The 26,554-nt window shown below is 32.4% G+C and overlaps 1 long non-coding RNA gene across 6 annotated transcripts; it reads right to left on the reverse strand.

Annotated features, from left to right (window-relative positions):
• Positions 1 to 10,242: 10,242 nt before the first annotated feature.
• Positions 10,243 to 16,838, reverse strand: LOC141693935 (uncharacterized). Of its 6 annotated transcripts, none has more exons than XR_012563314.1 (7): positions 15,683 to 16,434; positions 13,771 to 13,856; positions 12,378 to 12,593; positions 11,876 to 12,301; positions 11,273 to 11,488; positions 11,136 to 11,185; positions 10,243 to 10,492 (listed from the first exon to the last, which is right to left on the reverse strand). It is a non-coding gene; the product is annotated as an uncharacterized LOC141693935 (long non-coding RNA). The 6 variants fall into 6 exon arrangements; XR_012563313.1 differs by lacking the exon at positions 10,243 to 10,492 and adding an exon at positions 16,491 to 16,838 and having other exon boundaries at positions 10,899 to 11,185; positions 15,683 to 15,848; XR_012563317.1 differs by lacking the exon at positions 10,243 to 10,492 and having other exon boundaries at positions 10,899 to 11,185; positions 15,710 to 16,433.
• Positions 16,839 to 26,554: the final 9,716 nt, after the last annotated feature.

Here is a 26,554-nt window from a genome sequence, read left to right on the forward strand (position 1 = left end):
TTCTGAGTTATTTATAAGTCCAAAATGATACTTGTAGAGAATTTTGTGAATTAACACTTATAGAGAACTCTATAATGACTTATGGATACGTCATAATAAAGCTTATCGAGAAGTCATTCGAGAAGTCACTAAATTGATTTATCGAGAACTCACTCGAGAAGTCTTAAAATGACTTGTTGACTTATCGAGAACTCAGTTCTCTATATACTTTTGATCACTTTGATTCTGCCTTGTGTTAATTTTACATATTGAAAATATAAATCAACAATTAGACAGTTTTTTTAGAATTTGAAAAATTCCAAGTTGAATTCTGAATTTTGAAAAATAAATATGCAGAGATTTCTGAAATATTTATAATTCATATTCCAGTTAATTTCTAATTAAATCAAATTAATTTAGATTTACTAGAAATTGATCTGCTGCAAAACATTAGTTGAGTTCTTACCTTAGGATGAAGAATTAAGCATTCCAATTTCACTTACAAGTCTAGTGAAAGTTGCTTCATCCAAAGGTTTAGTAAAAATGCCAGCTAATTATTTTTCTGTTGGAACAAAAATGAGCTCAATGGTACCATTTGCAGCATGTTCTCTAATAAAATGTTACCTTACCTCAATGTGCTTTGTCCTAGAGTGATTAACTGGATTAGCCATAATAGATATAGCACTAGTATTGTCACACATAATTGGAATTTTGTGTAACACTAGGCCATAATCCATTAGCTGATTTCTAATCCAAAGCACTTGAGCACAGCAACTTCCAGCAGCTATGCATTCTGCTTCAGCTGTGGAAGTTGACACAGATTGTTGTTTCTTGCTATACCAGGATACAAGTCTTTGTCCAAGAAACTGACAGCTGCCACTAGTACTCTTTCTGTCAACCCTGCATCAAGCAAAATCTGCATATGTTTATCCAACAGCTTCAAAACCAGTTCCCTTAGGATACCATAATCCCAAGTTTGGAGTCCCCTTCAAGTATCTGAAAATCCTCTTCATAGCCATCAAATGTGATTCTTTTGGATTGTCTTGAAATCTTTCACACAGACATGTAGCAAACATGATGTCTCGTCTACTTGCAGTTAAGTAAAATAATGATCTAATCATTCCTCTATAGCTTGTAATATCTACACTTTTGCCCTTTTTTATCTTCATCCAACTTTGTTGTTGTAGACATAAGTGTAGATGCAGGTGAACAATCACCCATGTCAAACTTTTTCAATAAATCTTTAACATACTTAGTTTGGCTGATGAAGATTCCATCACTTCTTTGACTGACTTGAAGTCCAAGAAAGTAACTTGATTCCCCCATCATACTCATTTCATATTCACTCTACATAAGCTTAGAGAATCTTTGACAGAGCTTTTCATTAGTAGAACCAAAGATGATATCATCCACATAAATCTGAACTAGGATCATATCACCACCATGCAGCTTGTAGAAGAGTGTCTTTTCTATTGTTCCTCTAGTGAAACCATGTTTAAATAGAAAATCTGTCAGTGTGTAATACCAAGGTCTAGGTTCCTGCTTTAGTCCATATAGAGCCTTGAGTAGCTTGTACACAAAATCTGGAAATTCTGGATCTTCAAAGTCAGGTGGTTGTTGCACACAAACTTCTTCTTCTAACTCACCATTTAGAAAGACACTCTTGACATCCATTTGATACACTTCGAAATTTGAATATGCAGCAAATGCTAGAAAATCCTTATTATTTCAAGTCTTGTAACTAGAGCAAAAGTTTCATCATATTCAATTCCTTCTTCCTGTGAGTAGCCTTTTGCAACCAACCTTGCCTTGTTTCCGGTAACTATACCATTTTCATCCATCTTGTTCCTGAACATCCATTTTGTCCCAATTACACCTCTATTCTTTAGTGCAAGAACTAACTCCCAAACTTTGTTTCTTTCAAACTAATTCAGCTCTTCTTGCATGGAAGATATCCAATCAGGATCCTTAAGAGCTTCTTCAGTTTTCTTGGCCTTTACTTGAGACAGAAAACATGCATGTAGGCACTCATTAACAATTACACTTCTAGTCCTTACACCAGCATTGGGATCACCAATTATTGCATTTTGATTGTGACTCCTATCCCATTTTTGTGGTGTGAGTTTGTTGACTGGTGCCTTCATTATTTTCTTCATTATTGGTATGACTAGTAGATCCTTCTTCTCTTTCTCCCCCTGAGTTTGTGCTATCAAATTCAGGTGTATGAGATGAGCTTCTATTTCCATGATTTTCCAGTTCAGTAGTTTCTTCATTCATCATCTGTTGTGCATTGACTTCAGCTTCTTTATCAGAATCACTGTCAATATTGTGATTTTCAAATACAAGGGCTTCAGCTTTATTATGATCAATGCATTACAAGCTTGGACACTTGTCATCATCAAAAGTCATATTTGTGCTCTCCATAATTTTCTTTTGATCAATTACATAGACCTTGTAGGCAGTTCTCTCCAATGAATATCCCAGAAAAATCGCTTCAAAAACCTTTGAGTCAAATTTTCCCACATATTCAGAGTTATCTTTTAAAATGTTACACTTGCTTCCAAACACATGAAGATGCTTTACAGTAGGCTTTCTCTTAGACATGATTGAGTAAGGTGATTTTCCATGAACCTTGTTAATGAAATATCTGTTTTGAGTGTAGAATGCAGTATTTACAGCTTCTTTCCAAAAACTAGTTGGCAGATTGGCATCTTGCAACATTGTTCTTGCAGCTTCTACTAATGTTCTGTTCTATCTCTCAACTACCCCATTTTGTTGAGGTGTTCTAGCAGCAGTGAATTCTTGAACAATGCCTTTATTTTTGCAAAAATCACTTAATGTTGCATTTCCGAATTATGTTCCTTTATCACTTCTCAATCTCTTTGCACAGTTTTGATCTTCAGCCTATTTTTCTATCTTCTTTATGTGATTAATTATGATGTGTGGAGTTTCATCTTTAGAGTGCATGAATTCTACCTAAGTATATCTTGAGAAATCATCCACTATCACAAGTGCATATTTGTTTCTTGAAATTGATAAGACATTTACTTGCCTAGACAAGTCCATATGAATAAGTTGCAATGGTGCACTTATGGAGTTCACAATTTTTGACCTGTGACTTGATCTTTTCATTTTTCCTTTCTGGATAGGCTTCACAGACTTCAGTTTGAGCAAACTCTAATTTTGGCATGTCTCTCACCAACTCTTTCTTGACCAGAGTGTTGATTGTCTTGTATTTTAGATGTGAGAGTTTCCTATGCCATAACTTGCTTCGCTCTATGGATGCCTTGGTGTAGAAGCAACAAATTCCATCATCATTTATTGAGTCCAAGTTTGCAACAAACAAGCTTCTTTTCCTTGCTCCTATCAGAGCAACTTCATTGGTTTTCTTGCTGATGAAAATACATTCTTATTTGTCAAATAGAACTTTAAAACCTTTGTCTGCAAACTGGCTGACACTGAGAAGATTTACTTTAAGATCAGCTACCAATGCTACATCATTAATGACAACATTCTAGAAATAATCTTGTCATATCCCATTGTGAATCCTTTGTTGTTATCTCCAAAGGTCACCAAAGGGTTGGCCTTCTCCTCAAATTATGATAGCAAGGCCTTATCACCTGTCTGCCTACAACATCCACTAAATATGATTCATATGACCTTCTTCATTTTTCCCTGCACACAATGAGTTTTAAGTGTATTTAGGAACCCAAGCAGTGTTGGGTACTTTCTTCTTGTTAACTGATTTAGCATAAGTAGAGTTAGAAGTCTCAGAAAGAATAGCATTCATAGATGTTTGTGCATTGTCCCTTGCAGCTGTAGTTCCAATACTGACTTCTTTGAGATCTACTCTCAGCTTGTGGCAACTTTTCATTACTTTTAAGTTACAGGAAATACATTCAAACTTATCACAAAATGAATAGGGATCATTTGCCTTGGCTTCATTATACTTGCAGACTCCTTCAACTGGCTTGCTAATAACCTTTTTACAAAGATGAGTTAGGTGATTCATAGAGCCACACTGTTCATATTTCTTTCTTGGAGCATCTGAAACATAAGCAAAATTGTAGCTTTTATTTATCCCAATCTACCCATTTCTATTCTTCTTCTTCTTTCTTGCATCTTCAGTTTTTGTTTCCTTGACAGGTGTCTTGGAATCTTGGTTATCCATGAGCTTCTTTTCATCTTTGTAAGTTTGAGTTGTTTCTGCATTTTTCTTCTCATTGTATTCATCAACAATTTCTTGCTTTATGATCAACTCTTCTTCACTGAAATCTACCTCATATGCTTTGAACATAGGTGAACCAACCTTTTTCAGCATAGCTGGAACATCTTCATTTTCATTTGCTTTCCCTTTTTCACCTGCTGCTTTCTTCTTGTTGTTCAAGGCATCATAATCAAGACCAAGAGCAATATTCTCACATGGCTTGTTCTTCTCATGGTATTTTGCAACCAACTCAGATGCATTCCTGAAAGATTTCAACTTGACTTCATTCTTTTCTAGCTTCTCCCTTAACACAGCTTCAATCTTATTTGCACACTTGAGCTTGTTCTTTAGATATGCATTTTCTTGTTTCACAACTTCAAGATATACCAACAACAACTCAGTTTCTTGTTTCTTATTCATCTTTGTCAGTCTGCTAACCTCTTCATTAGCAGCAACCATACTTGTGTGAATGTGCAACATTTCGTTGCTCATCTTATCAACAGTTTCCTTATATTGACTCACATTTAAATCAATGGTGGTAGGAGTTGGTACTTGTATTTTTTATGAGGATGACTCTCCTTGCTCCAAGTCCATAAGTGCATAATTTCCAACTTTCTTATCTTCATCATTTTCAAAATCATCTTAACTCTTTCCCTCTGTAATATAGGCTTTGTTTTGTTGTTTCTTTAGAAGAGCTTCATACTTTGCTTCCAGTTCAAGATAAGCTTTGTCTTTCATTGCTTTCTTGGGTTTCCTGTATTTTGTAGCAAAATGGCCTGGCTCATCACAGTTATAGAATCTTATCTTTGATCTGTCAACATATCCAGTTTTATAGCCATTTTTGCTATCAAGAGTGTACTTCCCTTTTCCTTTCCAGCTGCTGTATTTGTTGAAAGATTGTCCTTTTCCCTTGAAGAATCTTGGCTTCTTTACTCTAATGTTAGAGAACTTTCTTGCCAAATAGGCCATTGACTGATCTAGCTCATCAAGTTCATCCAGGGTATAAACTCATCTTCTTCTAATTCCAGTATGACTTGTTCCTGTTAATCATTATTTTTTTGCTCACTAGTTGAGACACTTGGAGTCTGGAATTTTGGCTCATCATTAGAGATCTGGCTTTCATTAACAATAAGAGCACTTGAACCATCTACAATATGCACTTGACCAGCTCTTAGTGATTTTTTTTGAATCATTTCCAATTCATATATTTTTAAAATTCCATATAGAACTTCCAAAGTCAATCTGCTCAAGTCTCTCCCTTCTCTGATTGCTGAAATTTTCTGTTCCAAATGGTCAGGGAGTGTGAACAAAAACTTCAGGTTCACTTCTTCAGCTTCATAATATTTATCATGCAGCAACAAGTCATTAATCAACTTGTTAAACCTTTCAAACACATCAGTAATGCTTTCCTTTGGCTTAGCCATGAAACCCTCATACTATAAAATCAGTATCCTTCTTTGATTTGACCTAACTTCCTCTGTTCCTTCACAACGTATCTCTATCTTCTCCCAGATCTGCTTAGCAGTGTCACAGTTGACAATGTTATTATACATTACATTGTCAAGTGACTCTATCAAGATCAACTACAAGCCACAATCTAGGAAAACTTTTTCTTTCTCAGGCTCAGTGTACTCTGAAGGATCTTTAGGAACATAATGAGCTGGAATGACCATGTCTCCATCTGTAGATTCCTCAACTCTTACCATAGGAGTGAAAGGCCCATTCTTGAGAATCTGAATATATAATGGATTGGCCATCTTGATAAACAACAACATTTTCTTCTTCCATAGAGTGTAGTTAGTTTTATCAAAAGTAGGGATTTTGATGCTACTGATTTTCTGTGTATTCATTCTTCCTAGATGTTGAATCTGTTTACTTTTAGATTTTGCTCTAATACCACTTATTAGATAATGAATCACACACAGGGGGGGTGAATATATTTTTGTGTTTTTCTGCTTTTCTTGAAGTGTTTATGGTAATGAACAAAGTAAATTAAAATCTTGTAGTGAAATGTGTTAGTACTTAATTTAGACAGATAAAATAGTGAACACAAATCTTTCAAAACTCACTTAATTTTATATTAAAATTAAGAATGTTTTGCTACAAAATTTCTAGGCTCTTTGTTAATAAAAGAGCTTAGCTTCTTTCTTGAGAGAATACAAGATTTCTTATCTAAATTGTTTTTTTAACAAAGCATTCAGTGTTTACTTTATAGAACATTAAACACTGGTTATTATACAGTGTGCAGTAGCATGTACTAAACCCTATTTTTGGATAATCAAATCTTTCTATTTCTGGCTTAGTGTATCTTTGCTAATCTTGCACGCTTATGAATTTACTTTTCCAGTTAATCTTGGCCTTTGATCTTGTACTCTTCAAGCTGCTTTAGTAGACTTATCAATCCAACTGATTAGATTGTTTGTTGATTGATAATCTTGGATATTTAACTGGTCTGCACTTTATACTTTGAGTTTTACCTTGAGATCTCCAGTTTGGTGTATAGAGAACTTGACATCTCGATAAGTATATTAGCTTATCGAGATCTCTAATTACTCTACAGTTGTTTTGACTTATCGAAGTCTCTGTGTTCTTTATAAGAGAATTTAGCTTATCGAGATCTCTCATCTTTATTTCTTCACTTTGTCTTATCGATAACTCTGAGTTCTCTAGTGACAAATTGGCTTATCGATAACTCAGAGTTCTCTACTGAAGAAATGACTTGTCAATATTTCCATTCTTCATGTCTTCAAATTGGCTTGTCGATATCTCTGAGTTCTCTAGTTCTTTTCCTGACTTCTCGATAAGTCATTCTGGAGTTCTCGAACGACTTCTCTATAACACTTAATCTGTGACTTGTAGAGATCTTGACTTAGAATATTTTTCTCAAAACAGATTTATTCAACTCCAAACTTCTTCATAATTCTTCTGAAGCATGATCTTCTTGATCTTCTTCCAGATAGAATTCTTAGGCTTGATACTGTTTACAGAAAAAGACTCCAGTCTACCCTTGAATATTTTTACAGACTTAAGTGGTACAATACAAAATACAAACTTAAATTACAATACAACTTACTTAGGGTTGTCAATTTGACTTAGTCTTGTTATTGTACATGCATGTCTTGCACAACACAGGGCAGTTGAATTAAGCTCCGGACATTAACATCTAAATTTCTTGGTACAAGAAATTAAAATCTCTCAACTTGCTCTCACTAACATTTCCTTTCCACAATACGAGATTCGCATTGCCCTAGAATTTGATGGATTAATCGTATAATTATAATGTTGATTCTTATATTAGCAACGCTCAAGAACAACGGACCAGAGGTAAAATTGAGACTGAAAGCGAATTATCTATGCACAAATATGATGTAATATCCGGGAAAATTATGTAAATATTATATGTTAAATAAATAAATATTATGTGTTTTATAAATTTAAAGTGATTATTGTCATGATATTAGATGTTATAGCTGTTGTGTGTATTTCCGTGCGGGCCAGAAAATTTTTCGATTGAATAATATGTGTTAAAACTGTAATTATATGAATCTATCTGCAATCGGGACGCGTATTTATTAGCGTCTTTATTAAGGTACTCGTTTTATTTCATTTTATGCGCGTTTGAATGTATTCTAGGTGTTTTCGGGATTTTCTAGTAATTTAGGGATCGTTTCTTTATTTCAAAAATCAATGGACCGGGACCCCACCGGGACATCAAACCCCGCAAAATCCGTGTTTGTATTTTTATAAAATTATTCGTATTTCAAATACCCTTTATTTTTATATTTTCGAATTATTCGCAATTTTTGGGGAATTTTGACATTAATTTTGTATGTTATCGTTTTTAAAAATTATTCCACGTAATTATTATTTTGGTGCCCTAATTATTATAATTAGGGGATAAAAACACCCTTAATTTATTTTAGGGTATTAATTTCTGTAATAATATAAATAGCTGAGTAGGAATTATTTTATTCATTTTATTTTATTAATATTCAGAAAATAGAAATTAGCCAAGAACAAACTTTGGGGGTGTAATCTTGTTCTTGACACAAATTCGGTGATTTTGAGAGTTTTACTAAACCTCTGTTAACGCTCTTGTAATCAATACAGTCCTCTCGAGAAGACAGATCTTTTGGTACCAAAATCATAAACTGAGGTGAGCTGATGATTAAAATCGATTTTTAAGCTTTTATTTTTGAAATCATTTTTGAGTTGTGTTGATTTTTGATTGATTTTGATATTACCAATAGCTTTAGATGATGATTTCCAGTCGATTTGATTATAAATTTGTGTTGTTTGATTCGGTATTGCAATGTCATTTGATTTATGTGTCAGTCTGAGTCGGTATTTAATCGATAAACACCGTTATTAACCCAATTTCAGTTCTAGGCGTTCTAAAACCTATCTGTTGACTATCTGATCTATGGGTTATATGGAATAGGTGATTATGTGCTATACGAATACCATGATTATGTGTTACGTGATATGCATGCTATCTGTTTACAGTTTTAAAATTCCCTTCTAGTTATAAAATGATCGGGTAAATATCAAGCCGTATGGTTACGTCGATTGAGTTTGGTTCTGTCAATTAAGATAACCCTTTTGTTTATAGAATCGAGTAGCAAGGAGTGCAGTCAAGTGTTAGACGGTGATAGTAGCCAGCAACTATAAGCAAAGTTATAGTAAGAGGTTATCAAGCATATCAGGCAAGTACCATAACTTCACTTATCGTTCAAGTGACGTTTATTTCGAATCATATTATGTAAATATTTATATCCTCACTTATCATTCAAGAAATATTGACTCCGAATTTTATTCTTTCAATTTCTCTACTATTCTAAGTTCAGAATAGTTAAATGTTTTTATATTTCGCTACAACTTATTCTATACAGTAAAGCTTTGAATTGAGATTAGCGAATAACTAATTGTTTTGGTTATTTCGTCATTGGTTGTTGAGATAACTCCGAACCATGAGAAATGGGGAGTTATGTGGTCAAGGATGTCATTTGATTCGATTCCATTGACGGAAAATTGTTTTTATGGGTTGGATGTTGCGTAAGAGGCCGTGGCGGCGGTCCAACGTGAGCTATGTATTATACATGATATAACACCTTGCTAGGCCGATATGTGCCTTGGGTACCTTTTGTTTAGTTGAATATGCTTCGGCATACACTACTAGAAATATGGGATCAGACATCGGTTCAGGACCGATGTTAAAAAAAATCTGAACCGATGTCTTCGCGTGTGATGTTAAATGTCATCAGCCTTTGACATCGGTTAACAGCCGATGTCTATTACAGTGCTATACATCGGTTTTAAGATTAAATGTGATGTCTTTGTAACAAATTTCAGCTTATATTACAGTATTTTTAGGTGAATATGAGTATATTGTGAGGTATTTATCCATTAAAACATGAAACCTACAAGCTCTAAAAGCCATTTATTAAAATTCTTTCGAACAAACCGATGTGAAATGCTAGATCATACATCGGTTATATTAGTTGTCCGATGTGAAATGTTTGATCAGACATCGGTTAAATTAGCCCCCCGATGTGAAATGATGGATAAGACATGGGTGTTCTTCACGAAATCGATGTTAAATCTTTTTGTTTAACATCAGCCAATTTCTCTAACCGATGTTATTTGACTTAAAATATATTGAGTTTCTTTTCAGAACCGATGTCAAATGACTATTTCACATCGGTTTTTAGTTCTTTTTCGTTTAATATTATTTTACATGATATCTTTTATACATTTTTTACATTGGTTTATATTTACCATTGTGATATTAATGGGATGTAAATTACATGTCATCCTGGTCCTGTTTTACAGCCACATCAACCAATTGCATTTACACAACCAAAAAAATACCAAACAATGCAATATCCAACCAAAAACATCCAACAGAAACATAAAACTACATTGATACCAAATTTCTTAACATACAATATTCCAACAACCAATTCGGACATACATTCCATGTCTAAAATAAACATCCCAACTAATAAAAATAAAATAACTTAGTTATCCAGACTCTTTTAACTAAGGACTTGTCAAGAGTTTATACATGACCAAAAAAAATTAAAGTAAAACGCATACTTGAATACACAAGTTCAGGAATGGGCTAATCTCTTTCTTCAAGCTATCACAGATTAGTCCATATATTTTTTCAATACAAGCCGTTAAGTGTTGCTTACACAACAGAGCCGTATACTTGACTTCTATTTTCAATTGTGTGTTTGGCTTTCCCTCCATTCCACTGTACCTACTGGAAATTCCCCTTCCCATTGAAGATGCACGAAAACCCTTTACATATAAGTAGACTTTTAAAAATTGAGTTAACTACATTTATATGGTAATTTCCTATTATAAAAATTAGGCATAAGATCAGCTGTAACTTGAGTTTTGAGTGATGAGGCTAACTTACAGGAGACAAAACTACATCTCCTCTTCTATTATTTCAAGAAACTGGTAAGTTTTCTTGCTGCAATAATAAAGTTGGTCACTAAATTTGTGAATTATCTTTAAGGAACAAGAATATTTTATAAATAAGTATATGAAGTAATGCATTACAAATGTGATGAAACTGTCTATTTTAATAGGTTTGAGAAGAATTGTGCTAAAGGTGTTATCTATATGCACGAAGGGGGTACACGCAGAAAATTCAAATATGTTCTTATCACCTGCTCAAATTGAGAACATTGAACAATACATCACATGTTTTTGCAGGACTAACAAGGTTTAGCAAATGTAGTTTCCCAGATTCAAAGAAAAACTAAAATAGACATTTAGGTACTTTCTGGACATAATATAGATACAACTTACAACTACATCAACTACAATTAGCTGACTCTATCAAGTTTTTATATAATACAATTAAAAAAAATCCATTTACTGCACAGCACAACACATTGACATACAAACCACTTGGAAGTATTAGAGAACTCACGTCTTCATATGGGCATGAAACAAGTCCTTTTCTATGATGTCCAGAAAGGCCTGCAAATTATCAGCAATACATAAAAAATTAGGAAATTGCACACTAGTTGAGTGATTCAGTGGCAGGAACTTGTAAACATAATTTACTTTGTGCTGAGCAAATATCAAAACTCTGTGTTGTCAAACATTCAGAGAGCCTTCAGAATTTGATGCTTCCAGACCAATCCCGCATTCTTCCAATATTTGCTGAAGGGCCACTAATTTTTTAGAGTGATGCAGCTTATGAAGTTCTGAAGCAATATCAGCACCTGTAGGGAAGTGATCTCTGGCTGCCAGCAAGGGTTTTCCATAAGTGGCTTGGAACTGTGAGAATGACATCAAATAACATGTACTTGAGCACATACCACTATAGAAAGAATTATATCATTTTTCACATATACTAAAAAGATTTACAATGTTATAAGATAAAGTAACATTTTAAAAAACCGGGTTTAGAGAGGTAATCATATTAGAGGGGTTCTATTGTACTAATGTCCTGATTCAGACAAATTTTTAAATTAATTTAAAGAGTTTATTAATTTAGAGGGATTCTACTGTACCAAGCAGTTTCAATATAACATCAGATACCAAGCTAACCAGTTTGTAGATCCACTACGAGTTAAAAAAACAACAGTCATATTATTTACCAGTCATCTATAAATATCTTACAAATAATACAGCCCCAACTATTGGAAACAGATTAGAACATACTTGTCTATCGGTACCAAGAAACCCCGACATTAGAAAGTCAAAAAGGGACCACAGATCCAAGACATTGTTTTGAAATCTAAGTAAGAGTCGGATAAATCATCAGATAAATAGTCAGATAAATCACTAGATAAATAGTACTGATTGCTTGCACTCCACAAAGCTTGTAAAATCTTAATAATCTTGAGATTATGAAAAGAACTATATTCTTATCCCGTTTCTTTTACTTATGAGCTTAAACTTGACGGCGATTCAGCATGGCCATCCTCTCAGACACTTCTGCCAGCGATTTGAGGTTGCAATTGATCAGAGCCGTAACAAAGTAGCAAGTCTCTTCTTTGGTATTGCCTTCAGACACATCGACCATAAATGATTCAATGACTAGGGTGCCAGCTCTCCCATCAATGACTTCTGGATGGACAGTAATAACTGAGGAATTTATTGGCACCTAAATATAAGACTGATGTAGTAGTACAAATGATCTACAAGAATAGATTTATTTTACCTTGAGCCTGTGATCACCACCAACAATTTTAACACCAAGTATATGCTTAGTATCATCAAGTAGTTCCAACATTTCGGTGCTTTTGGTGGCTGGAAGACCTGACTTGACATTCACCTCTCTAACACTTCCAATCATGAGGTCCCCCTGCACGACACACCTGCTAACAAAGGGCTTGTACTTCTACGGTTGATCGAATCTCCTAACCAGTGACCATACCTGATAAACGAATACACTTGGTCAGAAAACAGAACACCTTAACAACCAAATTTGCATAAACAAAATTTTAATTTGTTTCACCCACAAAAAATAGCAGAAAAATAATGTGCCTAAACATTTAAAGTCAACATGAGAAATTCTTATACTTGCTGATTTCTAAACAATAAGAGAATCCAAAAGTAAAGTAGCACCTTAATAATCTAATAAAAATACATTCATGAAATCCCAAAACTGGATACAAAAATAAAATTGCAAACATAATCGAATAATTTGGTAGGTGATTTGATCTTTCAATTCCATGTGTTATCGCGCAGATTACAGTTGCATAAACAATACATACATATAAAGAGAGGAGGGGGGATGATAAAGAAAGTTACAATATCAACAGGAGCTTTGATGTGTTGGGTAACAGAAGAAGAGCACTGATAAGCAGCTGGATCATGTTTATGCTGTCTTTTCACACACTCAACACTACTACTGCTATTTTCCATTTTTCCCAATAAATTTCAAGTGCTCACTTCTTTAATTCAATCAATCCCTCTTTGTCGTCTTAACAAGCTAACTTACGGAATCAAAAGTACGTGACAAAAAAACAATCACCTATTAATTTAAAATGTGCATTAGATACATAATAAAGAAAACGCAGAATCCCAGGTAAAAATCATATATACCAATCATGAATTTTCCGCAAACAAGAATATAAAAAATCGAAACTTGGGTAGTTACACAAACTAAATGAAGTAACAGAAGAACAAAACAAGAAAAATATCAGTATCACTTTCAAGATGGGCATATTACCGGTCACTAATAAATAGTCCAGTAACATCAGCAGAAGTAGACGACAGCAGAAGTAGACGACATTTTGATAAGAAAATTCCCAGTAATTTTCACAAACAGTTGTTGTGCAATATCAATTAAGTAGAAGTATCTCAAGATCGACACTTTCAGATCAATAATAGTTCGATAAACTTACAGTATTCAACTAAATCAACAACGTTTAGACAAAAAATCAATCAATCGGAACAATACGAAGAACTTCAGATCAATAATATAGATAACACAAACATCCGTACATATGAACTAAAAAGACAATTCAACAAAAAATCAGCCAACATATCAAATTGCACATTCAATAACATATAGAAATTAACATATGTAACACAAGAGATAAAATTACCTTAAACTCGATTCAAACCCTAAAGGCCCAAATTGAACTCGAATGAAGCCCCAAACTTGAAACAGGTCCTAATTTTAAAATCAGCCCTGAGAAAGAGAGAAATATTGAATCAATTGAAAAAACCCTAAAATAAGGGTGCCCATATGGTAAGAAAGAGGAGAGAGGGGAGTGAAGAGATGTGTATGTAATAAAGAAGTAAGTGTGTTCACATACAATATGTGTATAGCAGAGAGGGAGAGAGAGCGGGGGAGGGACGGACAGAGGGGGGAGGGAGAGAGAGAGAGAGATGTACACAAGAACTCGACTATATTTTTGGAACGAAACTCATGGCCCTTTTCAAGATCTAAAGCCACTATTTAGGTCTAACCTTACCAATTTGAAGTTTAGTTTGCTCTAATTTGAAGAGAGAGAGAGAGACGAGAGATACGAGAGAGATGAGGGTCGGGGGAGAGATGAGGGTCGCGGGAGTTATTTTGGAAAAGGGGGGGAATAAGGTTAGTGAAATTTTTGTTGATTCTATCTCTGTTCGTTCCGTTTGAAGAAAGGAAGGATCCCAAAGAATCGGGGGGAAAGTATACTGAAACCGGGGGAAAAAAAGACAAATAATTTTTATTTTATTTTTAAAAAAGGCCATAAAAAACGGTTAACAAAATCAACCGATGTCAAAGTTAAAAGCATATTTCAGGCCTTTTTAATTTCTGAACATAGACAACGGCTACTAAATGAAACCGATGTCAGTATTTGTATTCAACATCGCTTTTTACAAAACCGATGTTAAACTGCATTTTAACATCGGGTGCATTACATGCCGATGTCTAAGCACTGATGTCGTATATAATATTTCTAGTAGTGATATCGGTGTTGCTCCGCGGCTGATCACTGGCGGTAACACACCGTCGTACGAGGATTCCAATCCCAAAACAAAATACATATGCAAATGTTGTGTATTATCAAAATATATAACTGTTTTGATACTGTTCAGGTATTGTGATTTGGTTTTGTTCATCATATATATTGTTATTATTGTTCTAAATCTTAAGCTATATACTGCTTGCTGAGCATTTCTTTCGCTCATACTTATTTCACATTCTGATTCTTTCAGCTAGGCCAGGGCAAGCTTGAGTTCCAGGTCTGACCAGAAGTTGTGTGCTTATAGATAGTACGGTGTGTTTTCCAGGTAGACAGTTTGGGACGCTTAGCTAGTCTAGAGGTTTGTAATAAAATCTGAATAATTTGTAAAACTAATTAGACTTATGGTTTGTAATAACAGTTGGTTTGTATTAGTGCATGTTCTATACTATAACCTGTGATCGATCCAGTTGCATGCAAGGGGTCATATTTATTATATTATTCCGCTGTGATTATTTTATTATGATTTATTGGCTAGGGAACCCCCAAATCTAGACCCCGGATTTGGAGGGCGTCACATATAACTTAATTTAGTTAGAAACACAAAGCAGACATAACCATATGTAATAATTAGTTGAAATAATTAGCTAGAAGCAAAAATTAGTTAGACACAAAGTATCTTAGTGAATTATAATACGATATTTAAGGTATACAATAATTCATATATTTATATTAAACTATTTGTCATTTGTACTAAATCTGAATTTCCACTAATATTGGGGGATTATATAAGCTTCCAGAACTTTTATCTAAGGATTAAACTGACTGAATTCGTAAATGAGATGGTAAATTATAAAATAAATAAACACTAACAAAATTTTAATTTTGTACACCAGGAAGTACAGTCTGTGAAGAAAAAGGAACATATAAAGTAATACACATCTCCAATTGAAAAATAGTGAATACAGTATAAAATGCTCGGGTTATTACTAGCGGTAAATTAGTCACACAACAAAAAACAAAACCATCTAAGATGTTTTAGTAAAAAAGGTACTAGATGTACCTTTGAGATGCCAGTACCAAACTGTACCTCAAGTGGCTTTTGCTGGCAATAAATGCATCAGGCTTTCGAGTCCCATTTCGTGCAGCTTCTTGGTATTCAAAAACTTTTGAATGAAGTCCTCAAGTCAGGAAGCAACATCATGCACAATTCATTTTTGTAATCAGATCTACACAAAGCCATTGACTTGGCTGATGTTTATTATACATAAGTAGTGGAAAGCTATAGAGTAATTAATATTAGTCTACTAGATTTTTACACATAGTAAAAGATAACAAAATGCAGATAGTCCTGGCCTTGTAGGATTAAAATCCTTCTCAAATATTGCCACAACACCTTATATAGAGATGTCATATGATGTTAATTCCGTCTATAGAATGGGTAATAGAGCACCTACTGTAAGGATCCTGATCCTAAATCTTATTTATAGGTATACATCATTTGCTTTTTTTGTGCTATAGATTTGAGAAAGTAAAAATTTATTCACAATCACTTCAACATATTAAAAAGATAAAATCTAATTATCGTACGTGATATAGTCAAAAAATATTGTAACGAAATTGCAAATAGAGCCCTACAACCAACAGAACAAACAGAGCCCTACAATCAACACAATCAAACTTTAAAATTACAAAACAATACGAAACTTAATTAAATTCCAAAATCGACAAGCATACATCTGTAACATTAAATTTGAAGAATGACTTAATTTGGAGCTGACCCATGATGAAGAATCAATAAATCTGTAAAAAAAAGTTTTATTAAAAACTAAAATTTAAATTTCGAAACAATAATTAGAAAAAAAACCTACTAATTTGAGGGGATTCGAGATATATGAATCCTCGTTTGCTACAATTACATCAACCTAAAGCCTCTTATGCAACAAACTTACAAAAATCAAAAGCTAGGGTTCGACCTAATTGGATTCAATTTGGGAGTTTTAAAATCTAGGGTTTGAATCTGGGGTTCTTGAGCGAGTTTGTGAATGAGTGAATTTAGTTTGTGAGTGAGTTTGGAAATGGAAATTGAAATCGTCTGAGAGAAGCGGAGAATGAAATTGTCTGAGAGGGGAGGGGAAATGAAAATGTCTGAAGGGGGGGAAATAAACTGAATTTTTTTACTAAGTAAAGGGGAAAGAGAACTCTGCATGTTTTCTTTTTATTTTTTAGAAAGTACTTGAAACAACGGTTTTGGTTATAACCGATATTTATAAACTATTTTGACATCAGTTCAAGTAAAAGTGATGTAGAAAATTTCTTTAACATCGGTTATAAATACAACCAATGTTAAAGAAATGATATCTATTGACTAATTTCTTGTAGTGTGTAATTAGTTAGCTAGAGCTATTTGCCATTATTTTTTATTCAAATATTGTACATGACTGCATACACTTTTCCATTATGCTCTTGTTGCATTAAATATATTTTCGTCTGGTTCTTACTTTTGTATTGCAGGGAATCAACCATAGAATTATACTCCCTCCGTCCCTTTGAATTGTTAACATTTGAAATGAACTGTTTGATACGCAATTTAAGGCTCCTATCTAGTATAATTACATAAATTATTTTTTCAATTTTTTTCTTCTGAATAAATATTAAATGTTTAAACTATTTTTCACAAGAAAAAAATTTGAAAAATAATTTATATAACTATACTAGATAGGAGCCTTAAAATACGTGTCTAATACTTCATTTCAAATGTTAACAATTCAAAGGGACGAAGGGAGTAATTATTAAGACCATTTTTATAATTTTATATTAGTATTATACAATTACATATATATACATTAACTTATAATATATGACAGAGTTTTTTGTGCGGTAATTAACACAAGTCAATTTTTATTTATTTTCATCTCTATTAATTTACTGCCAAAAGGGACGGAGCAGGGTAATGCACTAGTGAACGTGCTGCTACGATCGATGAAACCATTTTTTTCTTCCAAATTTGGCAAGCATATATATATAATTATATATACTAACTTAAAACCCGTGCGATGCACGGGGTCTCGTTAATATTTATATATTTATATTTATATTTATATGATTTTATTGAAACTCTAATATATATAATTAAATACTTAAATTAATAATAATATAATTATAATTTGATTGTATATAACTTTAAGTTAAATCAAATAGTATAGAATAAAATAGTATATGGTTGATGAGATTTGAACCATTAAACTCATTTATAAATAATAATTAAATGTTTGATGTTGGCGAGGATGTTGGCGGATCCGAACCCGTGAACTTGGTTAATGTATACTAAATGTTTATAAATATTAATATTTTTTTATAAATATTAATATACATGTTTATTGTTGGCCGGGTGCGAACCTAGAAACTTATTTGTAATTTTATAAATAATAATATAAATGTTTGTTGTTGGCGGGATTCGAACCTATAAGTTTGGTTGATGTAATTTTTTAAGTATTCGGATCTAACAATTATCATCATTTGGTTAAAAGATCTGACGATCGTGATCGAGAGGAATAACCAAAAATAAGGGTTAACCAAATTACAAATTATACCTCTATTCGGTTATTATAGTTTAGTATAGATATATGGCGTATTTGCAACGCTTGAAATGACAATATGTATGGAATTGTTGTGTGGTTTTACTTGTGAAAACCACGTACGGGAATATTGTTTAGACCATAATTTTATCCCCGTATATGGCCATACTATTGCAAGATAGTTGCATTTGAGAACAAACTTGGCCTTTTGTGGAGTGCTAATTGTATATATAGTTATATACTAACTAGTTCTATAATCTTTAAGCATCACATATTTCCATACTAGTATAATAGATAAAAAAAAGTTTATTCAAATTTGATAGGATGAAGAAGTTTAGCTTAGTAATATTTCTTCCGGTATTGCTAATTACTTTCTTCGTTGCATGTTCTCTGAAGGTTGATGTTCGTTCTTGTCGCCCAAGCAGAAAAATTAAGGGAAGAAAGGCTCCACCTGGCCAATGCAACCGCGAGAATGACTCTGACTGTTGTGTTCAAGGAAAGTTATACCCAACTTACACATGTTCACCTCTGGTAACTCAAAAATACGAAGGCAACTTTAAGAAATATGATGAAGAGTGTGATTCGACAATGGGGTGCGATGATGAACATAATTACCGGCCACCGTGTCCCAATAATATTGTTGATGCTTCAAAGGGTGTGTAAAAAGCCTAGGGGGCACTATAAGAAATATGACTAAATATAACCTGTCAAAAATCAATTGCATTTAAATAAATAAAACTGTCAGCGACATGGTTCTAAAAATCGGCGATTTACCCAATTAATCGGCCGAGAAATCGGAAATTGGAGAGCTTCCGATCTAATAACACAAAATCGCCGGAGAAAAACGTTTTCCGGTCAAATGATCAAAATCGTTGAAAATCGGGTTCAATTTTGAAGAAATCGGAGTACTATGATTTGGTAGAGAGACAAACGAGTTGAAAATAGAGAAATAGAAACATCTCAGACAAAACACCCAGTTGATAAAGAGTTGACAAGGAGGAAGACAAAAGAGAACGGAAGGAAATGGAGGAAGAAGATGAATGTTCAAAGTCACTCGCGTTTTTTAATAAAACAAAGTACATATAATACCTATGTACAGTAGCAGTACAGAGGGTAGTACGAGTAGTTAATGAGCCATAATCAAACAATATTCACCCAAACAATATTCACTGGTCATATTTCAACGAGGCCCATTGCAATATCTATTTAAATGTATTAGAAATATAATTATATTATATTATATAATATTCATATATACATAATAATTATTAAATTTTAATATATATTTTTAAAAATAATATTAAAATATAACTGATTTTATTCCGATTTAGTATTCCAATAAATCCCCGATTTTCGATAAATCGCAAATCGATAGCTCAACTGATTTAGTCCGATTTCCGATTTCTATAACCATGAGCGGTTAAATTTAACTAAATTTTACCAATTTTTTTTGTTGTATTTCTTTTTGCTTAAAATTGAACATTTCCGTCCAAAATTTAAAAAATTGAAAATTCCGCCTAAACACTGAATTCTATCATAATCGTTCATTTGTGTATAATTAAATGAATTTAAAATATTATCAAATTTATTTAAATTTTGGATTGAAATTAATTAATTTTCAGAAATTTGTTTCCTGATTTTTGATTTTATTTTAAATTTTAATCCAAAAATATTTCGCAGAAATGGAGTACTATTTTGAAGATCAGAAGGTGGTACGTTGAAGAACAGCCACCGGATACTGAAGAACCGGTGTCCGAAATATGTCAAGAATTCGGTAAAAACTCCGGCAGCTTTCAAAAATTTTCGGCTAGCTTATATAGTCCGCCAGCAATTTCAAACCTTCTGTAAGGTAACTCATATTATTCATATACAATGGTACACTAGTTATACCACAACAATCGGGTCTAAACACCAACAAATCAACGATTCCGTCCAAATTGGAATAAAATCCGGCGACATTAAAATTCAATGTTTTATAACACAAATTAAAGGTAGAATCATGTACAATCTACTAATATTAAAAATACAAACAAACAATCAAACCGAAGACCGGAAAATGAAATCTAAAACACGGCTAGGAAGCTTTTTAAAGGAGGATCTCCGGCTGAACGAGTTAGGTTGACACGTTGTTTACTTTTTATTAAACCTTCGTCGTACTTGTAGTGAGTCATGGCTACGACTCCATGAATCTCTCCTTCTGTAAAGAAAAAAGTGGAGACTGAAATGACGCTAGGGTTTTTTAGAGTGAAAGATATATTTAATAAATTTTCAGATCTGAGATCAACGGCCCAACAACTGAGATTTTGATTTTAATCCCACACACCTACTTTCTCACTTCGTCCATTTATATTTTTTGGCACGATTCTTTTTATTTTGTTTTCCAGTGATGTCAACTTTTTATATTATTAAACCTTTTGTTTGCAACATTTTCTTGAAATGAATTCTATGAAACGAACTTAGCAAACAAATCAACGAAACAATACAGCTTACCGAAATGACTTTTATGAAAAGTTACAAATTTTTTAGAGAAATAATTTCTTAAACAAATTCATGGATAATTTAATAAAAATATATAGTAAAATCATGATTTGCTAATAAATTAAGTTAATAATCAAGTTGGTCATTTATAATTACAAAGTTTAAAATATAAAACCTATAAATTTGGGATCTCATATTGACCATTTTCAATTTTTGGACTAAATAACTCATTTAATATTTATATTTGTATTCTTTGAAATTTTAAAAGGTTGAATTTAAAATTTTAAAACAAATTTTGGTACACATTTTGCTAACATGTAAAAGAAGTTTATACTACATTGATAATTTTATTTGATTTGTCATTTTAACAGTCAAGTATGAGTTTGACTAATATCGTTAACTAGTGTCAAGTGATGATTGGACTTTCAAATACGCAGTGTCTTGTTAAATGTTCTACCTGATTTTCCATAAAAACAATAAATAATTTGTGATTGTTTTTATGAAACTAATAATTTGTAATTGTTATTTTTCGTTCGCTGTATTAATTAGTTGAGAGAGAGATTGAGCGATGTGAACCGTTAAAACTATTACTTTATCTTAAATATCAACTATAAGAGCGCGCGGTGTAATTTAGGATTCAGTTTAATTATAACCTATTTATATATTGCATATATTAGTGGTATGACAAAAGGTTCGGAAAATAATAAATTTATTTTATTTGCTATTTTAACAGTTAACCAATGGTGATTATTACTTCTTACTAGTGCTTAATTTCATATTGTTGTTTCAATTTTTTTAAAATTATTTATGAATGATTCGACTATACGGATGTCAAGATCTGTATATATTAGTGATATGACAAAAATTTCAGAAAAAATAAATTTATTCGGTTTGCTCTTAATAGCCAACCAGTGATTTGACTACCACTATTTAATAGTGTTAAGTCCTATATCAATATTTTGATTTTTTAAAAAATATTTTGAATGATTCAACCGTACGATTTTCGTGACCTGTATATATTATTGAAATGATAATTTTTTTAAAAAAATAAATTCATTTGGTTTGCTATTTTAACTGTCAACTAGTGTTGATTAGTAGTTCTTATGAGTGCTTAGTTTTATGTTGATGTTTCGATTTTTTTTAAAATTATTTATGAATGATCCGACCGAACGGATGTCAAGAACTGCATATATCAGTGATATGACAAAATTTTCAGAAAAGATAAATTTATTTGGTTTGCTATTTTAATAGTCAACCAGTGATTTGACTAGCACTACTTAATAGTGTTAAGTCCCGTATCAATATTTTAATTTTTTAAAAATATTTAGGAATGATCCAACCGTATGATTGTCAAAACCTGTATATATTAGTGAAATGACAATTTTTTTTAAAAAATAAATTCATTTGATTTGTTATTTTAACAGTCAACCAGTGGTGACTAGTACTTCATACTAGGGTTTAGTCCTATATTGATGTTTCGATTTTTTTAAAAATATTTATGAATGATCCAACAATACAGATGTAAAGTCTATCTATATTAATGATATGACAAAATTTTCAGAAAAAATAAATTCATTTGGTTTGCTATTTTAACAGTCAACCAGTGTTGACTAGTACTTTTCACTAGTGTTTAGTCTCATATTGATGTTTCGATTTTTTAAAAATATTTATGAATGATCCAACAGTATAGATGTCAAGGTCTGTCTATATTAGTGATATCACAAAATTTTCAGAAAAAATAAATTCATTTGATTGACTATTTTAACAATCAACAAATAGGGACTGAGACTTCTTACTAGTGTTTATTTCCATACTGATGTTTCGATTTTTCTAAAAAATATTTATGAATGATCCGACCATACGGATGTCAAGATCTGTATATATTGGTGATATGACAAAAATTTCAAAAAAAAATAAATTTATTTGGTTTGCTATTTTAAAAGTCATTTATACCGATTTAACAACGACTATATTATTAGCTTAATAAGTTTTATTAAAAAATTATAGTGAATGAAGCACATAGGCGGGAAACTCTTGTAATTTTTTCATAATTTTTTAAATATATTAAACAAATATTTATATTTTTGAATATTAGAAGACACAAAAATTCAAAATTCTCCCATAATGTGTATTTTTTCACCACCGTAAATATTTGTACATGTGATGAATCTTATCCTTGTATATAAATATAAATTTTTTTATATTATATAATACTATTTAAATTTTTAAGTATTTTTTGTGTTTTTTCGTTTACTAAATACAATCACTTTAATTATTTCAACCAATTTCGATTGAAATCGTTTTTTGCTATTTCAGCAAATTCAAACAACAAGAGTGGGAAAATATCCCGCCATTTGGTAAGGCTAAATTTGAGCGCTATCGGTTAAATTTAGGAGCGTAAAATAATTCAATTGGCGTCAAATATAACCGCACAAAAAAATTTAGTCACATTTATTATTAAATTCAATCGGGTTTAAATTCAACCACAAGCGGTTGACTGTTCCAAATGAAACAACTGAAATCGGTCAAATTTAGGCCAGTTGAATTTGTACAGCTAAATTTTGCCTTACGTTCGTGTAATATGATGCCTAAAGATAACCGGAGTGATTTGGATAGTATTTCACTACAAGAAAGTAACGATAATTTCGAAATGAGAAGTTGTGAGTGGTATTATTATAAACAGGTAGCAAATTTCTAAATTGCATATTTAATTTGATTGGAAAGCAATTAAAGCTTTAGTATGTTAAATACGACTGAAGTTAGACTAATACAGCTTGAAAAAAAATCTGGATATTATATTCGATCAGAAAAAGTAATTTTTAAAGTTAAAATTAACCAAAGCTGGTCGAATTTATAATAACAAGATATGGTCGAATTTAGTGTGTGACCATATCAGGTCGAATTTATATTTGACCAGAGCTAGTCGAATTTGATATCCGACTATATTAGGTCGAATTTAGGTACGATCAGATTTGGTTTAATTTAGTATTTTGGAGGGATTTTTGATTTTTTTTGAAAAAAAATTGAAATTTCATTCAAAAAAATTGAATAATAAATTACCACAAAAATCAGTTGAATTTAGAGCGGTCGAATTTAGTCGGTCAAATTTAAGGCGGTCGAATTTAGATAAATTCAACCGAAATTTTTATTTTCGACTAGTTTTTATTCGACCAAAATAATGTCGGTCAAATTTAGTTAAATTTGATCATTAGTGCTTGGTCTGATGCTTAGCTAGCCAAGCTTAATTTATTTACATATTGCATTTCAAATAGTTGCCTATTTTTGTTCAATGTTTAATTTTGTTATACATGTGAATTAAATTATGTTAATATATGTATGAATTATTTTTTTACTGTGCCAGAAAGTATAAATTTTAAATTTTCTTGTTGTTGATAGAAAGATCATCATCTGGTCACGCCATGTGGATAAATTAGATAGATTGCGCAAATGAACTTAAAACGATAACAATGATTAGATTTATTATTTATTCAAATTATATTAAAACGAGATTATTTACTTAATCTAATTCATATGTTACAGCAACAAGTCGAGACCTTCTTAAGAAGCTGACAAGTACCACCTGTTCGCTTATGCACTATTATGCAATCTCTATTGCAGTCGCCCTCCGTATATAACAAAGTACAATGTTGATAGCACTCACCTGCATCTGTCAAAACAAAATGATATAAGCTCTTCAGTTAAATTACATCAACCATGGTAGAGGTTAAATACTAGCGGTATACTAAGCAAATTAATTACCTATAACACCGCTACTGCTAGGTGTTGGACTCTCTGGAATGGAAGTTGCAGCGATAAAAGGCATGAGAATTAGAAATACAACGATGAACTTAGTGAGAGTCATTGTTAATAGTTCTGAAAAATATAAATTTTTGAAGATAGAGGTTATGATCGATGGTTTGGAGAAATAGCAAATGCTACCCCCCTTATATACTTCAAGTGCTTTAATGTGAAAAATGAGTTACTGCATAATTAATATCAATATAACTATTATGTATTAATGGCTATTACTTTAACTCAATTTGTGTTATATTCGGTTATTTATTAGGTATAATAACTCGTTTTATATATTTGTACTCATATTGGTAACATTTTTTATTTTGAATTTTTTGTAAAGCTTAGTAACTATTAAAGTACATTAGATTAATTCAAATATAAATTTTAATTAAATAAAATTATTATCTTATATGAATCCTTAATTACAAGTATTGTTTTTTTTTTGAGAATGGAAAATTCATTAACTTGAAAATTCAGAAGATAACACATCTCCAACAATAAGTTTGGAGGAGACATAAATTTTTTTTGGCAATTAACCATAGATGATAATTTAGCCATTAAATGAGATGTCATATTAGCTTTTCTTCCAACATGACAAATAGATAAATTCTAACGGCTCTTAAGTTTCTCTTTACTTTCCTCTATAATATGCCCAACCTCAAGCTGTTAGATCTCTTCCTTCTGCAAAGCATGAACTACCATTTCAGAATCACACTCTATAGTGATTCAATGTAAACCCATGTCCCCAATCTATAGAATAGCCTCTTCAACTCCTCTGGCCGCTGCTTCGAAAACAGAAATCACCCCTGCTATCTCCATATTTTTTCCTGAGACAAAACGACCTTGATCATCACGAATAATCATTCCCGGGGAATAAGTTTTATCAATACTCTGCAGTGAGGCATCCACATTTAATTTAAAACTCCCTATATCTGGAGGTACCCACACATCTCTATTTCCTACCTCTGCTTTGCTCGAACTTGAAACACTCAGATTTTTACGTTTATTGGCTTCCTTCCACTCGACCACCTAATTGTTGCTACTCTCCATGATCACAGCAGGTGTCAAAGTTTTCCCCTCCCAAACTCTTTTAGTCCTAGCAAACCATATACCTGATAAAACAACATCCACCTTTTCCATCTTCGCTGCAACCTCTTTGTCTAGCATTTCTAACAGCCACTTCGAAGCATTTTCAATCCCATCTATGTCTATAGATACCTCAGATCTCAACCAGCAATCCCTGGCAAAGATACATTCAAAGAACAAATGACGAACATGTTCTATATCTATTCCACACATAGGACATAGAATTGTTGTAGCTATTCCTTTCCCACGCAATAAATTCCTGACTGATACACTGTTTTTACAAAATCTCCAGAGAAATATCTTGAGCTTATGAGGAATTTGAAGATTCCATAGCCTTCTCCAACCCTTCGAGTTAGACAACTCATCTTCACTTACATTTTGAGAAACCCAAAACTGATACGCTGTTTTCACTGTATACACACCTTACTCGACCCAATCCAAGCTATCATATCCCTGGCATTGTTCTGGGGAATTCTTGTTTGGAGAATACACGGACTATCAGCGACATGAAAATCTTGTCTTACCTTATGCACGTCCCAGCCTTTGCTATCAGAACGGAAGTATTGACAAACTTTTTCATTTCTACTAATATTCAACTGATTGTCCTCCACACAAAAATCAAATATACCTTGAAATCATGGATCTTGAAAAATCCTTATATCTTTCCCATCCCCCAAAACCCATCTAAACCCTTTCCTCAACTGTTATTTCGCCTCCCAAATACCTTTCCAGATAAAACTTGAGTCATTTCCCTTCCTGTCTTGCAACACATGTTTATCTGGAAAATATCGAGCTTTAAACAGCCGATCCACGAGAGAGTTTAGTTTCTGGAAAAAATTCCATATATGCTTCCCCAACAGAGCCAAGTTGAAACCATGCATATCTCGCACACCCAAACCTCCTTTACTTTTAGTGATAGCCATCTTTCTCCAAGATAACCATTTTACACCTTTATTATTGTGACTTCCGGAGCCCCACCAGTACCCATTCATTAATCT

Source organism: Apium graveolens, chromosome 10 (genome assembly GCF_009905375.1).
Source record: "Apium graveolens cultivar Ventura chromosome 10, ASM990537v1, whole genome shotgun sequence".
NCBI classification, from domain to species: Eukaryota; Viridiplantae; Streptophyta; class Magnoliopsida; order Apiales; family Apiaceae; genus Apium; species Apium graveolens.